Below are 16,800 nucleotides of genomic sequence, written 5' to 3'. Positions count from 1 at the left end.
TATCTCATACGGAAAAAAAGGGGGGACAGGTTCCCTTTAATCACAGATTGCACTTGGATGCAATTCTGATCCATAAGCTGAATCAAAAACGGACATGATGCCATGATTTTTGTGGATCCTCTGGTGAATAGCTAGACAAAATAGTCCACAAAGACATGTGAAAAACACGGATACAAAATGTAAGTGACTCACGGACGTCCGAATGAGGACAAAGGGCTCATTCAAACATTAGTTTTCCATGTGTGAGCTCTATCCCACTTTTTTCCCCAAGTACAACTCATAGCTATCATAGTCTATGGTTATATTCATATGTCTGTGTATTTCTACTGGTCAAGTGGTTCGCACAATCACAGAGACGTGTCTTGTTTTTGATTTGTGTCATGGATCAAACTCGTATATTGGTCCGTGTAAAAAACAAACAAACAGACAGCTCTCAGATGCCATAACTGTATGTTTCAATGGATTGGAGAAGCTTGAGAAACCATCTTTATTTTTTTTTTTATTCGAAAAAACTTGATAGTTAAAACTGAAATCCTGATCAAGCTGTGATGAAAATCTGGCCCATGTTTTATCTACATGATAAACCACTGAAACCTGAATGAGCTTTTAGGTAGAGATCTTATATGAGCTGTTCATTCTGGACAGAGTGCCAGAACCAGTGCTACCTGCATACCTGGACATAGAGGCTATCACTGCGAGAGCCGCAGTAGGACAAAGGTATTCATACACAATATTTATAATACTGCACAATATAGCACGATTTCCCCCCTGGCAGCAGTGTCATATTAAGGTAGAAGGTGCCTGTTTTTTTTCTAAAGTTTTTAGCCCTCTTCTCATTTGCACCTTCTTTAAAGTCTATTTTATGTATTTCTTGGTTAAAGAGCAAAAAATGTAATTCATGCAAGCCGGTAGCACGTATTTAATCCACCCCATCAGCACCCCTGTCACGTGATCGCGGTGTGCCGATGAGTTGTCGTGAGACCCTGGGGTCTGCAGGAGACCCCCGTGCTTGTCATCATGATACTCCTGTGAACGCCAGCTAGTGGCCGACGTTCATGTGAGATTGTGATTTCTGCACCATGTAGTAAGGCTGAAACACTTCCATGCATAGCACAGGAGATCAAATGATTGCAGCTTCAAGTCTTCTGAGGGGACTATTAAATTAAGTTAAGTTAAAAGTGAAAAAAAAAAGTTTTTAAAAAATAGTAGAAATATAAAAAGAAAATAAAAAAAACACTAAAATTTCAAATTACCCCCTTTTGCCCCATTGAAAACAAAACAATTAACAAAATTACATGTTTGATATTGCTGTGTTCAGAAATTCAAAGTATAAAATAAATTAATCTGATCGGTAAACAGAGAAACAAGAAAAAATCAAATTGCTAAATTGTTTTTGGCAGCGGCAACATTGAAATAAAATGAAATAAGAGAGGATCAAAACACTGTATCTACCCCAAAATGGGATCAATAAAAATGTCAGATCATGGTGTAAAAAATAGGCACTCATCACCACTTTAATAAAAAAGAACCTGTACATGTGTGGGGTGTCGTTCTTCCTCCCCTTTTCCATAGAAACTTATAAGTACTGACTGTTATCTCCTTCATACTCCATTCTTCAGTAATGTGAATGTAAATGTCTTCTCTGAAGACAGATTTTCTCTGTAAATTGAGAGTGAAAGCTCAAACCAGGTGGAGAAAGAAGCAGATTTCTTTGATGAGTTATATTGCTAAGTTGCTTATTTTCATGTGTAATATTGATTTATGAAATAAAAATTAAAACCATGGTTACTTGTAATATAAGTAATGGTACAAAGACACTACTGGAGCATACAAAACAGGAAAAAGTTGAGAAAAATGTCAACATTCACAAAAACAGCACAGTGACATTAATCCTTTTTTATGACATTTTTTATAACACAGAAGCAGCATAGATTTCCAAATATTTGCACAGCCTAAAATCTATTAGTTCTGTATAAAAATAGGATGGTAAATATGTACCGTATATGTATGAATGACATGTTTCCATCACTGAAGTCTACTAGGAACATTGAAATGGATCCCAAAAATCTCGGCTATCACATCGCAACTATCCAGGTAATGTAAAAATAATGCTGGTGCCAAATCATTTTTATAATTGACCTAAACATTTTTCAGATTTCAGTTTCTAATAAACGGGACAATTCTCCCTTCTACAGGCCACAATGGCAACGCAAGTTTTTCATAAACAGCTTTTGGTTTTCTCTGCACAGAGAGATTTTCATGCCATCAAAGAAAAAAGAATGTTCCTGCTCGGGTAATCTAAAAAGAAAGGTAAACATGTATCAGCGCTGGAGCTTAGAGCATAATAATCCAAAAAAGGGAATGTGCTACTTTGTGGGCTTTTTTTTTTTCAAAGGATTTACTCTTGCGATTATTCATCCATATATGAGAAGCCTCTCTTATTTAACTCATCATGAGGTTTTCCTGTCCAAGCTTTCCACTGTTGACAGTTTTACTCATTAATTGATTTCAGGAAGCGTCTAGCAACCTGTCGTAAATCCCTCAAACGCTGAAAGGATTTGTTCCAAAGAAACAGATGTGATTAAAAGACATTCGAAAGCTTTCAGAATGGAGCAAAATGTGGATGGATGTGAAGATCAGCAAATTTATGGATCTCTATAGAGATTCTAAAAATGCTTCTTATGGTGATATTTTAAGGTGGGCCGCTTTAGCTGCAGTCATGTCGCTATGGGTCTTGTGTTCTCTTAAGCTTTTGTCTCCTCAATGCCTGATAATTCTCTGTCCAGGCACACACGACCTAATGGTTAGCCGCAACTCACATAGGGAAAACGGCAACCATCTACTTCCAGAGATCTGTGGACACATTTCGCTGTGAATACAGCTATATTTTTCATTACTCTTGTACATATCCTGGCAATGGCTACACATTATACACGGCATGACTGCCTAGAAAACAATAATGCTGTAGCAGGTGGAAGTTGTTCAGTTTTAGAGTCTAAGGGCGCATTTCCACATGCGAGGCACACGTCCGTATCTCGCATGTGGAAACCAAGCTCTGGCGCCGGCACTTTGGAGCGGAGCTGTGCAGCTCCATGTGTTCCTATGCGGCCGCACGCTCCGCTCCTGAGTGCCGGCTCCACAGCTTGGTTTCCACATGCGAGATACGGACGTGTGCCTCGCATGTGGAAATGCGCCCTAAATGTGAGAAGAACAGTAAAATTTCTATTTGTGTAATGTTTACATTTCTAGAAAGGAAACTCCAGCCGAGCCTCAGTTCTCAGCTTTCTTGCCGTTAGTGTTGTAGCTTTTGATATTATTGTAGTTTGTTTTCACCATGACGCTGATTCTGGCTCGAGCGTCTCTTGGTTTTTCACTCTAGCAGGGAGCAGGGCATTGTCAGAGAGCGGCATTATGCAGCATGTAAATTTGGGCACTGACATTTTCTAAAATTATGGGTTTTTCTCTAATAGTTGTAACTACTCCGTATAACATTGTGCGAAGCTATGATCAAAAAAGCCCAAAACAACATTACAACAATGCAAACTGTATGCGGTGACCCCCAAAGGAAAGGAACGCTACTGTAAGTGAGTATCACAACATGAACAGGAAAACATTTCTTCTGGGACCACACAATACTGTCAATGGTCCTGGCTATGAAACTTTTGTCTCCCATGTCTGGACCTGAAATTAGAATTAGATTTGGGCACTTTGTTACACAATACCAACGTAGCAGGAGACGTGGAAGGCAGTGGTGGATGAAATCTGATCTCCAGGCTCATATGCCTCACTGTATCTGCGGCAGTCTCCCAATAATCTTTTTTTTCTGTTTAGCTCCTCGTAGTTTATAATTCTCTCCTTGTTATGAAGTACATTTAATTCTACTCTTGTTCAGCAGCAAGGTAGAGTAACAGTGTAAAGTATGGGGGCAGGACAGACTGCAAATAGAATGCTAAATGGAGGGCAACATTTTACAGGGAAGGGTCCATTTTGCACAGATATAAACTGAAGCTTACATGGGGCTGCATATTCAGTACAGCACATTACGTTGCCAGATTCGCTGTACATATTAAAGTCCTTTGAATGTTTATCTTTGTATTATTTATTAACCATCACTATTCTAGTTTAATCCACTTCTGCACTAGTAAGTTAGTCTATAGAACTTTACCATTGTGAGAATATCGTAAATACTGTAATATGAACCCTTTTAAGCCATGTGAATGGTTTTGCAGAGTAACGTTGACTCCAAATTTAAGACAGTCCAAATACAGAATATATTATTTTAACCACAAGGGATCCTGTGTATTGCTGTCTCCAAAAGTGTAATAAAGCGCAGCTGCCGCATCCCCATCATGCATAGGGCAACATGTCAGCAGCGGTAGCGCGGCAGTGCCGTTACTTCACAGTGTATCACCCCATATTCACACACCAAGTACGCACGACCACTATACAGGAAAAAAAAAGTCCCTTAATACTCCAAATCAGTGATATGCCAAACTATTCTAGTCTTTGGGGGACCCCTTCCCACACATCACATAACTATAGCAAATTTTATCAGCATGGCACAACATTTTTTGGTGAGAATACTCCATTAATATCAGCATTATTATTGCTACATATAAAATCAACCTACACCTTTACTACTACTCTAGAGAAATCAGTACATGAGAAATCACTGGAAGGTGAGTGCAAGCGGTCTTCGGTAAATAGGATGCCTATCTGCCATTTACTAAAAGTATCTTGTTGTCCTCATATTGTACAGTCTGTCATACATTAAGCACTGAGGTTGGCATGGAACCATCTGAAAAGCTGGTTTACACTACACATGGGTGCCAAGGAAGCATTGCTCCATCAATTTTACAGCTGGCTTCACTTTTTTAGGTAATTTAAATAAATTCCTAAGGATGCCATGAGGAAAAAATAAACTCCAGGTTTTAATAGAGTCTGGCACAATTCAATGTTGTATTCTTTACAGTTTACATAAACTAATGACAACTAAGGTTTCCAGAAAGCATACACTCAGAAATCGAGTAAATATGCTGTGTATTTTTCCAGTTGTATACTTTTATAACCAATTGTCAAATATCATCACATCATATCAGACAAGACTTCAGTAAAATGCGCTTAGACACAGTTGTAAAAGCGTTCAGAGATAGCACTATCAGGCAATATATCTAATGGATTGTCAAGCAGAAGAGAAGTTGTAATTTAAAACCAATAGGTGGGGAGTATCTGATTTATTTCAGTGTGGACTGACGGAGATACGATCAATGATTATAGCTTAACAGTATTTTTTATTGGAAATCTGAAATGTATCTCTGAAATGTGTCTGATCAGTGGCTTGGGTCTCTGCTACCCTTCCTCCATGCTTTACACTACAGCTCCATCAGTTTAGATTGGCTGATGCTTTTAAAGGGTTTGTAGAGGTAAGTTTTGCCTCATCCATTGAATAAGGAATTAACTAACCCCCACTGATCCGAAGAAACAGGCTCTGAAAAGCCCCATATGAAGGAGCAAAGGTTGAGCATGCGTACCTCTACTCCATTCTTTCTCAATGAAAACGGTGCATACAACGCAGCACTTGGTGGTCTGTGGCACTTCCTTTTAGAATCAATGACAGCGCATATGCTTACCACCACGCAGATGGGGTCCTTCAGAGCCATGTCATAGGGATCAGTGGGAGTGTTGTGGTCTGTAGAGTTGGGCAAACTTGAACAGTAAAGTTTTGGGTGCGTACCGAACACCTACTATTCGGGCACGGACTTCTCCAGGAAGTCCGTGTTACTGTTTGGATTTGGCACCCCAAAGTTTGGGTGTTTCCCATGCTGTTATCTGCGTGACCTAAACACCAGCTGCTCTGATCAGCAGTAAGATTATTACCACGCTCTGATTTTTCCCCTCGTGAGATTGCTGCTCGTGAAAAAATGACATCATCAAAATGTCTGACAAGGAGGGTCTGGTGGTGGTGATGGATTTAAATGTGTATAACTAACAAATGTCAGATAAGCTGTTAGATGAAATGACGTAAAGAAGGCTGACATCTGATCCTTTATCTGTATATACCAGAGAAACCCATTTTATAATCAATGAGGGTTTCACTTAGGAGGTTATAACTGAGAAACAAAAGGGACTACAGTATTTGATTGTGGAGCATCCAACTCTGCCTCTGCTACATGGTCTCGCAAAGGTACATAAAGCTATCAACCCTCCCCCAATGAGACCCATAGTCTCTGCTATTGATTCAGTCACGGAACATTTGGGGGAGTGGCTTGGCTCTTTATTACAACTGCTTGTACAAAGAACATCGGGTTTTCTCAAGGGCTCCCAGGATGTATTAGAGCAATTGTCCCACTTGTCCTGGTGTCCTGAATACACGTGGCTCAGCTGTAACGTTGTTTTGTTATATACATGTATACCATATGAAGTGGTCTTTGAGACTGAGATTTCGTTTGTCTAAATACAGGAACTACACTTCATTTGTGTTTGTATATTTACATGTTACACATTTCTTAATGACTCACAATTTTTTTGTATATGAGCAGGATTTTTTTCTCAAGTGTAAAGGCGTGACTCGCCATCTGTTGCTAACCTTGTGATGTCATGCTGGAAGCCGAATTGGCTGCATGTTTCCACTAATCATTTTTTTTTTTTTTAAATCTTTTGTGGTATGGTAGATACAGCGCTGGCAAAAATTAAGAGACCACTACAAAATGTTCAGTTTGTCTGATTTTTCTCTTTATAGGTATATTTTTGAGTAAAATGTAAATTGTTCTTTTATTCTATAAACTTCTGACAACATGTCTCCGAATTTCCAAGCAATACATTTTGTATTTTTTTTCTCACAAAGCAAAATGGTCAAAATAAAAAAAACCCAGTGCATTCAAACCTCAAATAATGCAAAGAAAACAAGTTCATAAACATTTAAAAACAACAATACTAATGTTTTAACTCGGGAAGAGTTCAGAAATCAATATTTTGTGGAATAACCATGATTTTTAATCACAGCTTTCATGCATCTCGGCATGCTTTCCACAAGTCTTTCACGCTGCTTCTGGCGCAAAAATGTAAGCAGTTTTTCTTTGTTTGATGGCTTGTGACTATCCATCATCCTCTTGATTACATTCCAGAGGTTTTCAATGGGGTTCAGGTCTGGACATTGGGCTGCCCATGACACTGTTTTGATGTGGTGGTCTCTTAATTTTTGCCAGAGCTGTTTATTGATGTTTGTAGCCAGGGAATAGCGGGTAACCCAATAATAAGTACTAGATATAGCAAAATTGAGGTGCTAAAAAAATTACTTTTATTTAATTATTTAAAATCTAAAGTGAAAAAGTGCCTTTTTTAACCCCTTTCTGCCAATGGACGTACTATTCCGTCCATGTGGGGTGGGCCTTACTTCCCAAGGACGGAATAGTACGTCCAGCACGATCAGCCGCGCTCACGGGGGGAGCGCGGCCTATCGCGGCCGGGTGTCAGCTGACTATCGCAGCTGACATCCGGCACTATGTGCCAGGAGCAGTCACGGACCGCCCCCGGCACATCAACCCCCAGCACACTGCGATCAAACATGATCGCAGTGTTCCGGCGGTATAGGAAAGCATCGCGCAGGGAGGGGGCTCCCTGCGTGCTTCCCTGAGACCCCTGGAGCAACGCGATGTGATCGCATTGCTGCGAGGGTCTCTTACCTCCTCCTCCCTGCAGCAGGCCCGGATCCAAGATGGCCGCGGCATCCGGGTCCTGCAGGGAGGTGGCTTCACAGCGCCTGCTCATAGCAGGCGCCGGGAAGCCTGAATCTGTGCACCTCAGATCGCCGATCTGACACAGTGCACAGCAAAGTGTCAGATCGGCGATCTTACACTATAACATGATGCCCCCCCCCCTGGGGCAATGTTATAGTTTAAAAAAATAAATATTCACATGTGTAAAAAATATTTTAAAAAATTCCCCAAAGAAATTTTACAAAAAAAATATATTGTTCCTATAAATACATTTCTTTATCTAAATAAGAAAAAAAAAATCAATAAAAGTACACATATTTAGTATCGCCGCGTCCGTAACGACCCGAACTGTCCCACAACAACGCTTTATTATCATACCGCCAAACAAAAAGTAGAATAACACGCGATCAAAAAGACGGATATAAATAACCATGGTACCGCTGAAAACGTCATCTTGTCCCGCAAAAAACGAGCCGCCATACATCGTCATCAAAGAAAAAATAAAAGTTATAGTCCTTAGAATAAAGCGATGCAAAAATAATTATTAATTCTATAAAATAGTTTTTATCGTATAAAAGCACCAAAACATAAAAAAAGATATAAATGAGATATCGCTGTAATCGTACTGTCCCGAAGAATAAAACTGCTTTATCCATTTTACCAAACGCGGAACGGTATAAACGCCTCCCCCAAAAGAAATTCATGAATAGCTGCTTTTTGGTCATTCTGCCTCACAAAAATCGGAATAAAAAGCGATCAAAAAATGTCATGTGCCCGAAAATGTTACCAATAAAAACGTCAACTCGTCCCGCAAAAAACAAGACCTCACATGACTCTGTGGACCAAAATATTGAAAAATTATAGCTCTCAAAATGTGGTAAAACAAAAAAAATATTTTTTGCAATAAAAAGCCTCTTTCAGTGTGTGTTGGCTGCCAATCATAAAAATCCGCTAAAAAACCCGCAATAAAAGTAAATCAAACCCCCCTTCATCACCCCCTTAGTTAGCGAAAAATTAAAAAATTACAAAAATGTATTTATTTCCATTTTCCCATTAGGGCTAGGGTTAGGGTTAGGGCAAGGGTTAGAGTTGGGGCTAGGGTTAGGGCTAGGGTTAGGGCAAGGGTTGGGGCTAGGGTTAAGGCTACAGTTAGGGTTGGGGCTAAAGTTAGGGTTAGGGTTGGGGCTAAAGTTAGGGTTTGGATTACATTTACAGTTGGGAATAGGGTTGGGATTAGGGTTAGGGGTGTGGTTAGGGTTACTGTTGGGATTAGGGTTAGGGATATGTTTGGATTAGGGTTTCAGTTATAATTGGGGGGTTTCCACTGTTTAGGCACATCAGGGGCTCTACAAACGCGACATGGCATCCGATCTCAATTCCAGCCAATTCTGCGTTGAAAAAGTAAATCAATGCTCCTTCCCTTCTGCGCTCTCCCGTGCGCCCACACAGGGGTTTACCCCAACATATGGGGTATCGGCGTACTCAGGACACATTGGACAACAACTTTTGGGGTCCAATTTCTCCTGCTACCCTTGGGAAAATACAAAACTGGGGGCTAAAAAATAATTTTTGTGGAAAAAAAAAAGGATTCTTTATTTTCACGGCTCTGTGTTATAAACTGTAGTGAAACACTTGGGGGTTCAAAGTTCTCACAACACATCTAGATAAGTTCCTTAGGGGGTCTACTTTCCAAAATGGTGTCACTTGTGGGGAGTTTCAATGTTTAGGCACATCAGGGGCTCTCCAAACGCAACATGGCGTCCCATCTCAATTCCAGTCAATTTTGCATTGAAAAGTCAAATGGCGCTCCTTCGCTTCCGAGCTCTGCTATGCGCCCAAACAGTGGTTTACCCCCACATATGGGGTATCGGCGTACTCAGGACAAATTGTACAACAACTTTCGGTGTCCATTTTCTCCTGTTATCCTTGGTAAAATAAAACAAATTAGAGCTGAATTAAATTTTTTGTGAAAAAAAGTTAAATGTTCATTTTTATTTAAACATTCCAAAAATTCCTGTGAAACACCTGAAGGGTTAATAAACTTCTTGAATGAGGTTTTGATCACCTTGAGGGGTGCAGTTTTTAGAATGGTAGAATTGGTTATTTTCTATCATATAGACCCCTCAAAATGACTTCAAATGAGATGTGGTCCCTAAAAAAAAATGGTGTTGTAAAAATGAGAAATTGCTGGTCAACTTTTAACCCTTATAACTCCCTAACAAAAAAAAATTTTGGTTCCAAAATTGTGCTGATGTAAAGTAGACATGTGGGAAATATTACTTATTAAGTATTTTGTGTGACATATCTCTGTGATTTAATTGCATAAAAATTCAAAGTTGGAAAATTGCGAAATTTTCAAAATTTTTGCCAAATTTCTGTTTTTTTCACAAATAAACGCAGGTAATATCAAAGAAATTGTATCACTTTTATGAAGTACAATATGTCTCGAGAAAACATTGTCAAAATCTCCAGGATCCGTTGAAGCGTTCCAGAGTTATAACCTCATAAAGGGACAGTGGCCAGAATTGTAAAAATTGGCCTGGTCATTAACGTGCAAACCACCCTTGGGGGTAAAGGGGTTAAATAATTAAAAAATACGGTGTGGGGTCCCCCCATTTTTGCAAACAGTCAAGGTAAAGCAGACTGCTGATGGCTGGTATTCTCAGGCTGGTTAGGGGCCATGGACATTGGTCCCCCAAGATAAAAATAGCCACTTGTAGCTGTCCCAGAACTTGTACATCTATTAGATATGCCAATTCTGGCACTTTGCCCAGCTCTTCCCACTTTCCCTGTGGCAGTGGCAAGTGGGGTTAATATTTTGGGGGTTGATGTCCCTTTGTCAGCAGATCTCAAGACCACGGATTAGTAATGTAGAAGCGCTCGCAGCAATTCATTCACCCGTAGTTTTCAGTCTGGATGGTCGCACATTGGCATCGTCCAGGTTAAAACCACTTATCGCAGACATGGATTACGGCATGAGACAGCATGTTGGAAAGGTGTGGAATATGGTTGCAAGAGAATTACATTTTTCTATACGATGTGTGTCACTTGGGGGATGAGATTGCAATTGTTTGGGTCCTTGTGTTCATATGAATGTGACACACAGCATCAATTGTTCAAGAATGGATAGAGGAACATGATAAAGAGTTCAGGGTGTTAGCCTACTTTCCCACATCAGGTTTTTGCCGTCAGGCTAAATCTGGCGAATTAAAAAAAAAACGGATTCGTCGTAAATTGTGAAAAACTGATGCGATGGAGCAGTTTTTTCGCCAGATCCAAGTTTGTGGATCTGCCGGCTATTTTGGATTCTGGGGAGGAAAGAGAGAGAGAGAACATTCCAGAATGGAAAATGCATGATTTGTGTAAAAAAAAAAAAATCTGTTGCCGGATTATATGATTTGACCTCACGTTTCACCCGTTTTTCAACAGATACGTCGCTGTCCGCTTTTTCGACGGACAGAAAAAACATTCCTATGTCTGTTTTCTCCAGCCGCCGTCAAACAGATTTTCTACAAATCCGGCAAAAAAAACGGATGAAACGTGAGGCTATCCGTCGCAATCCAGCGCTAATACAAGTCTATGAGAAAAAAAACGGATCCGGCGTCAACTTTTGCTGGATCCGATTATTTAAAAATTAGCCGGATTTAGCCTGTCGGCAAAAAACTGATGTGTGAAAGTAGCCTTAGCTTGTCCTCCAAAATTCCCAAATCTCAATCTGATGTGCTGAAAAACAAGACTGATCCATGGAGGACTCCCTTCACAACTTACAGGCCATAAAAGATCTACCAAAAACCTGTTGGTGCAAGATACCACAGAACACTTGTAGTGGTCTTGTGGAGTTCATGCTTAGTATGTGTCCACGTTCAGGAAACGCTGCGTTTTTGACGCAGCGTTGAGCCACAGCGTCAAAAACGCAGCGTCCAGATGAGTCTACGTTCACATTTGCGGTCTGCGCCGCAGCGTCGGGCGCCGCAGCGTCGCCGCATGCGTCATGCGCCCCTATATTTAACATGGGGGCGCATGGACATGCGTCGCACTTGCGTTTTGCGCCGCATGCGTCCCTGCGGCGCCCACGTCCGGGCGCAGAGGACGCAGCAAGTTGCATTTTTGCTGCGTCCAAAATCAATCAAAAAAAGGACGCATGCGGCGCAAAACGCAGCGTTGTGCATGCGTTTTGCTGCGTTTTTGTTTGCGTTGTGCGTTGCGGCGCCGATGCTGCGGCGCACAACGCAAATGTGAACGTAGCCTTAGATATTTCTGTGCTGTTGTGCTGTTTTGGCAGCATGAGAGTGATCTACCGTACATATTATCAGGATGGTGATTTGACTGGTATTTCTAATTGGTGGGTTTTATTTTTTTTATAAGGTGGGGGTATTGTCAGTGTATTTTTTGCCAGTTTACAAAATGAGCCTTTGATGCAACATAAAAAAGTGACAACCTTCAACATTTGCCACCCATTTTGCAAGGTCTATTATTAACTTGTGCTGAATCTGCTTTTTAGAATATTCTAGAATACCATAGATTATCATGTAATGACTGTATCAAAGCAGCGACTGAGACTTTCAGTTTTGTCATTATCTCCCAGGGGTATTCTATTCCCACAACACATTTGTTACAGTCCATTGTATCTAATTATGCAGGCTTGCATCACTGATATTGGTTTTCTTCTTTCATACACAGAACTGCTTTTTTCCCATCATGTATGTGTGTAGATTAAACCCTTGTGATGACAGTTAGTAATTATGATATACAGACATTTTCATTGTGATAGACGGTTCGAACCACATCAGCTAATTAACAACGGATGGCATTTGTTACCTCAAATGCTTGGAAATGCCACACTCACCTGACATGCAATATTAACGTATATATCAGTGGCTCTCTAATATGCTTGCAATGTCAGATAATTATTGGTGCATAAAATGCAGGTAAATCACAGATTTCGTAAATTGTATTTCTTAAAAATGACACTAATAATGGTTCAGTGATTATCCATTTACTTGTATGGAAATAGATATTTCTTTGTGCGGTATCGTATCTTACCATTTTGCCATAGAGAAAAAAAGTGGAAACTGCCAAGTCACTTTCTTGCTGTAGAAACATAATTAAAAACTGGCTTAAGATTTCAGTACATTTAATTGCCTCATCTCCTAATATTACAATTCTTTAGATAATCGGACACTGTTCCCAATGGAAAGATAATGGTTAACATTAAAAAGGCAGCTAACTTATTGTTGCGTTTCTGTACGTGAGACCTCCTTATCTCTGTCTTTTCACCTGCAATAGTTTGTAACTAATGTTAATCCTTTTTCACTCTGTCCTATCTTAGTTAGGTGAATAGAAAATGGTAGATAGTGCAGCATTTCTGAAAAATAGCTCATAATTAAATGATAATAAGAACAATGTTACATGGGGAACAATTTTATGTCTACAATGTCTAATACGTTTAGATTTCTTTTTTTTTCTTTAATTTTGCATTTACGGAGTTCACTGAAAGTTAACTCATTCATGCTCCAGGGTGTATATGTCCGTCAGGGAGGCGGAAAGGGTGTGTGGAACATGGTAAAATGTGAGGTACAGCCAGGATCTGTTTCCAACAGCAGCTACTTAACACTTAGGGTATGTACACACGATGCAGATGTAGTGCAGAATTGGTGCAGAACTGCAGCAGATTTTTCTGCTGCAGAAACACTGCAGAACTGCACTGTGATTTAGGCTATGTGCACACGTAGCAGATTTTTCGCGGTTTTTTCGCGGTTTTTCGCTATAAAAACGCTATAAAACAGCGAAAAAAAAACCGCTCATATTAAGCATCCTATTTAATAGAATGCAATCCGCATTTTTTGTGCACATGCTGCATTTTTTTCCTGAGCGGAATCGCATTCCAGAAAAAAACGCAGCATGTTCATTAAATTTGCGGAATCGCGGGGATTCCGCACACCTAGGAATGCATTGATCTGCTTACTTCCCGCAGGGGGCTGTGCACACCATGCGGGAAGTAAGCAGATCATGTGCGGTTGGTACCCACGGACTGGACACTATATAATTGTAAAAAAAAAAAGAATTAAAATAAAAATCTTGATATACTCACCCTCTGATGGCCCCGGAGCCTTCCTGCCTCTCAGCGCTGCACGTGGCCGCTTCCGTTCCTATAGATGGTGTGTGTGAAGGACCTGCGATGACGTCGCGGTCACGTGACCGTGACGTCATCGAAGGTCCTGCACACACACCATCTATAGGAACGGTAGCCGCTGAGGAGATCGGCTGTTTGAGGAAGGTGAGTATAACCATTTTTTTATTATTTTTTATTATTTTTAACATTCTATCTTTTACTATTGATGCTGCATAGGCAGTATCAATAGTAAAAAGTTGGTCACACTTGTCAAACACTATGTTTGGCAAGTGTGACCAACCTGTCAATCAGTTTTCCAAGCGATGCTACAGATCGCTTGGAAAACGCTAGCATTCTGCAAGCTAATTATGCTTGCAAAACGCTAGTTTTCTGCGGGAATATGCATGCCAATTCTGCATGCGATATTCCCGTGGCAGAAGCTGCAGAATTGCCACGGAAATTTACGCGGCAATTCTGCAACGTGTGCACTTAGCCTTACAGTACAATGTAAATCAATGTGAAAAAAAAAAGCTGTGCACATGGAGCAGAAAAATCTGCACAGAAACACTGCAGATTTCAAAGAAGTGCATGTCACTTCTTTTGTGCGTTTCTGCAGCGTTTCCGCACCCCTCCATTAATAGAAATCTGCAGTGGTAAAATCTGCACAAAAACTGCATAAAAAACGCACAAAAAACGCACCTGCGGATTCTGCCAGGAGATGCAGATTTAGTGCAGAAAATTCTGCACCGCATTCCCTACGTGTGCACATAGCCTAAATGCCTCTCAATCACTGGCAGGGCATTTATGTCAGTTCAGGCTCCTCCAAGATGTAATTGCAGGGTGCTTATGGGTTGCCTCGATATTCGGTCCCTGCTGTAGGCCCTGGTTACTGCCATCTTGGAACTCCTGAGAAGCCCAGTCAGAGCTGGGTTTCATAGGACACCATGATTATCCTGTACTAGATGGTGGCCCAATTCTAACGCATCGGGTATTCTAGAATATGTATGTAGTTTATTTATGAAGTTTTCAGAATAATGCAATTTATACACAGGATTCGGCTGGACGGGTGCAACCAATTAGCGAAGCGTGGTTCAAATTCTGCACCTATTCGCGGCCGGACTGCACCTGTCACTGATTGGTCACGCTCGGCCGCGAACAATAAGTGAAGCTAGGGCCGGCTCCAGGTTTTTGAGGGCCCCGGGCGAAAGTCTCAGTGGGCCCCCCTCTTTAACACATACGATTCATGATGCACAGATACAGCAGAGAAATATAGCACAGCCAAGTAGCATATAACACAGCCCACATAGTATATAACACAGCCCAAGAAGTATATAACACAGCCCACGTAGTATATAACACAGCCCACGTAGTATAACACAGTCCACATAGTATATAACACAGCCCACGTAGTATATAACACAGCCCACGTAGTATATAACACAGCCCACATAGTATATTGCCCAGACACGTAGTATATAGCACAGCCCCCGTAGTGTATAGCACAGACACGTAAGTATATTGCCCAGCCACATAATATATTGCACAGCCACGTAATCTATTGCACAGCCACATAGTATATAGCACAGCCACATAAGTATATAGCACAGAGACGTAGTATATAACACAGCCCATGCAGTTTATAACACAGGCCACGTAGAATAGAGCACAGCGATGTAGTATATTGCCCAGCCACGTAATATATACCACAGCCACGTAGTATATAGCACAGAGACGTAGTATATAACAAAGCCCACTCATTATATAACACAGCCCACGCAGTATATAACACAGGCCACGCAGTATATAACACAGCCCAAGTAGTGTATAGCACAGACGCAGTATATAACACAGCTCACGCCGTATATAACACAGCCCATGTAGTATATAGCACAGCGATGTAGTATATAGCACAGCCCATGTAGTATATAGCACAGCCCATGTAGTATATAGCACAGCCCATGTAGTATATAGCACAGAGACGTGGTACATAACACAGCCCACGTAGTATCTAACACAGCCCACGTAGTATATAGCAATGTGGGCACCATATCCCTGTTAAAAAAAAAGAATTAAAATAAAAAATAGTTATATACTCACCTTCTGTCGGCCCCTGGATCCAGCCCAGGCGTTTACCAATGCTCCTCGCGACACTCCGAGACCGCTACGTTATCATCTCGCGAGACCGCAATGCTTGGACCGGAGCATCACGAGGAGCGGGAACGGCAACGGAAGGTGAGTATATAATGACTTTTTATTTTGTTTATTATTTTTAACATTAGATCTTTTTACTATTGATGCTGCGATGTGAGATTTCCGAGACAGACAGACAGAAAGACAGACAGACAGACGGAAGTGCGCCTTAGACAATTATATAGTAGATACTGAAATACTGAAGTATTGTATTATACAGAACAAGTGAGTACACAATCATAGGTTCAAGTTACCTAAAAATTAAGTGTAATGTTTTAAAATTAAAACAGGTATATAGTACTACTGTATACAGAAAAAAATCCACTGTCAAAATATAAAATTGGTTAACCTCTACAGTAAACATCATAAAGAAAGAATCTAAATAGCAGAATGGCTTTTTTTCATTGCCACATCTCCCCAAAAATACCCAATAAAAAGCAATCAAAATGTCATATATATACCCCAAAGAATATACCATTAAAATCTACACCTCAGCACAGAAAAAAAAAAAACAAGCTGTCTGATCAACTGCACCATAAAAAAGTCACGAGTCTCACAAAGTGCCAACATAATCCACAAACTATTTTTCGAATATAAAATTTCAAAATATTTTAAGAGAGATGAAAAATAAAATAATAATAATAATGATAATAATAATAATAAAAAAAACCACCCCAAAAAAATATATCCATTTCACTGCATTTTGTCCTTTCTAGTTCACATTTTTCAATCCATTATATGTTTAAGTAAATGTTTAATTCTAAAATACAATCCTTCCCTTAA

The 16,800-nt window shown here is 40.3% G+C and overlaps 1 protein-coding gene across 4 annotated transcripts in view; it reads right to left on the bottom strand.

Annotated features, from left to right (window-relative positions):
• Positions 1-16,800, bottom strand: part of LOC143782357 (cadherin-6-like) — a 428,058-nt gene that overhangs the window by 369,014 nt on the left and 42,244 nt on the right. Inside the window, exon 2 of one of the 4 annotated variants that reach the window (XM_077269722.1) lies at positions 12,759-12,806. The exons of the other annotated variants lie outside the window; for them this stretch is intronic. The gene's annotated coding sequence lies outside the window, so the exon portion shown is untranslated. The remainder of the gene's footprint in view (positions 1-12,758; positions 12,807-16,800) is intronic. 4 annotated transcript variants of the gene reach the window in all.

The sequence above is a fragment of the Ranitomeya variabilis genome, chromosome 6 (assembly GCF_051348905.1).
Source record: "Ranitomeya variabilis isolate aRanVar5 chromosome 6, aRanVar5.hap1, whole genome shotgun sequence".
Taxonomy (NCBI): Eukaryota; Metazoa; Chordata; class Amphibia; order Anura; family Dendrobatidae; genus Ranitomeya; species Ranitomeya variabilis.
This window is presented reverse-complemented; position numbering and strand designations above follow the sequence as displayed.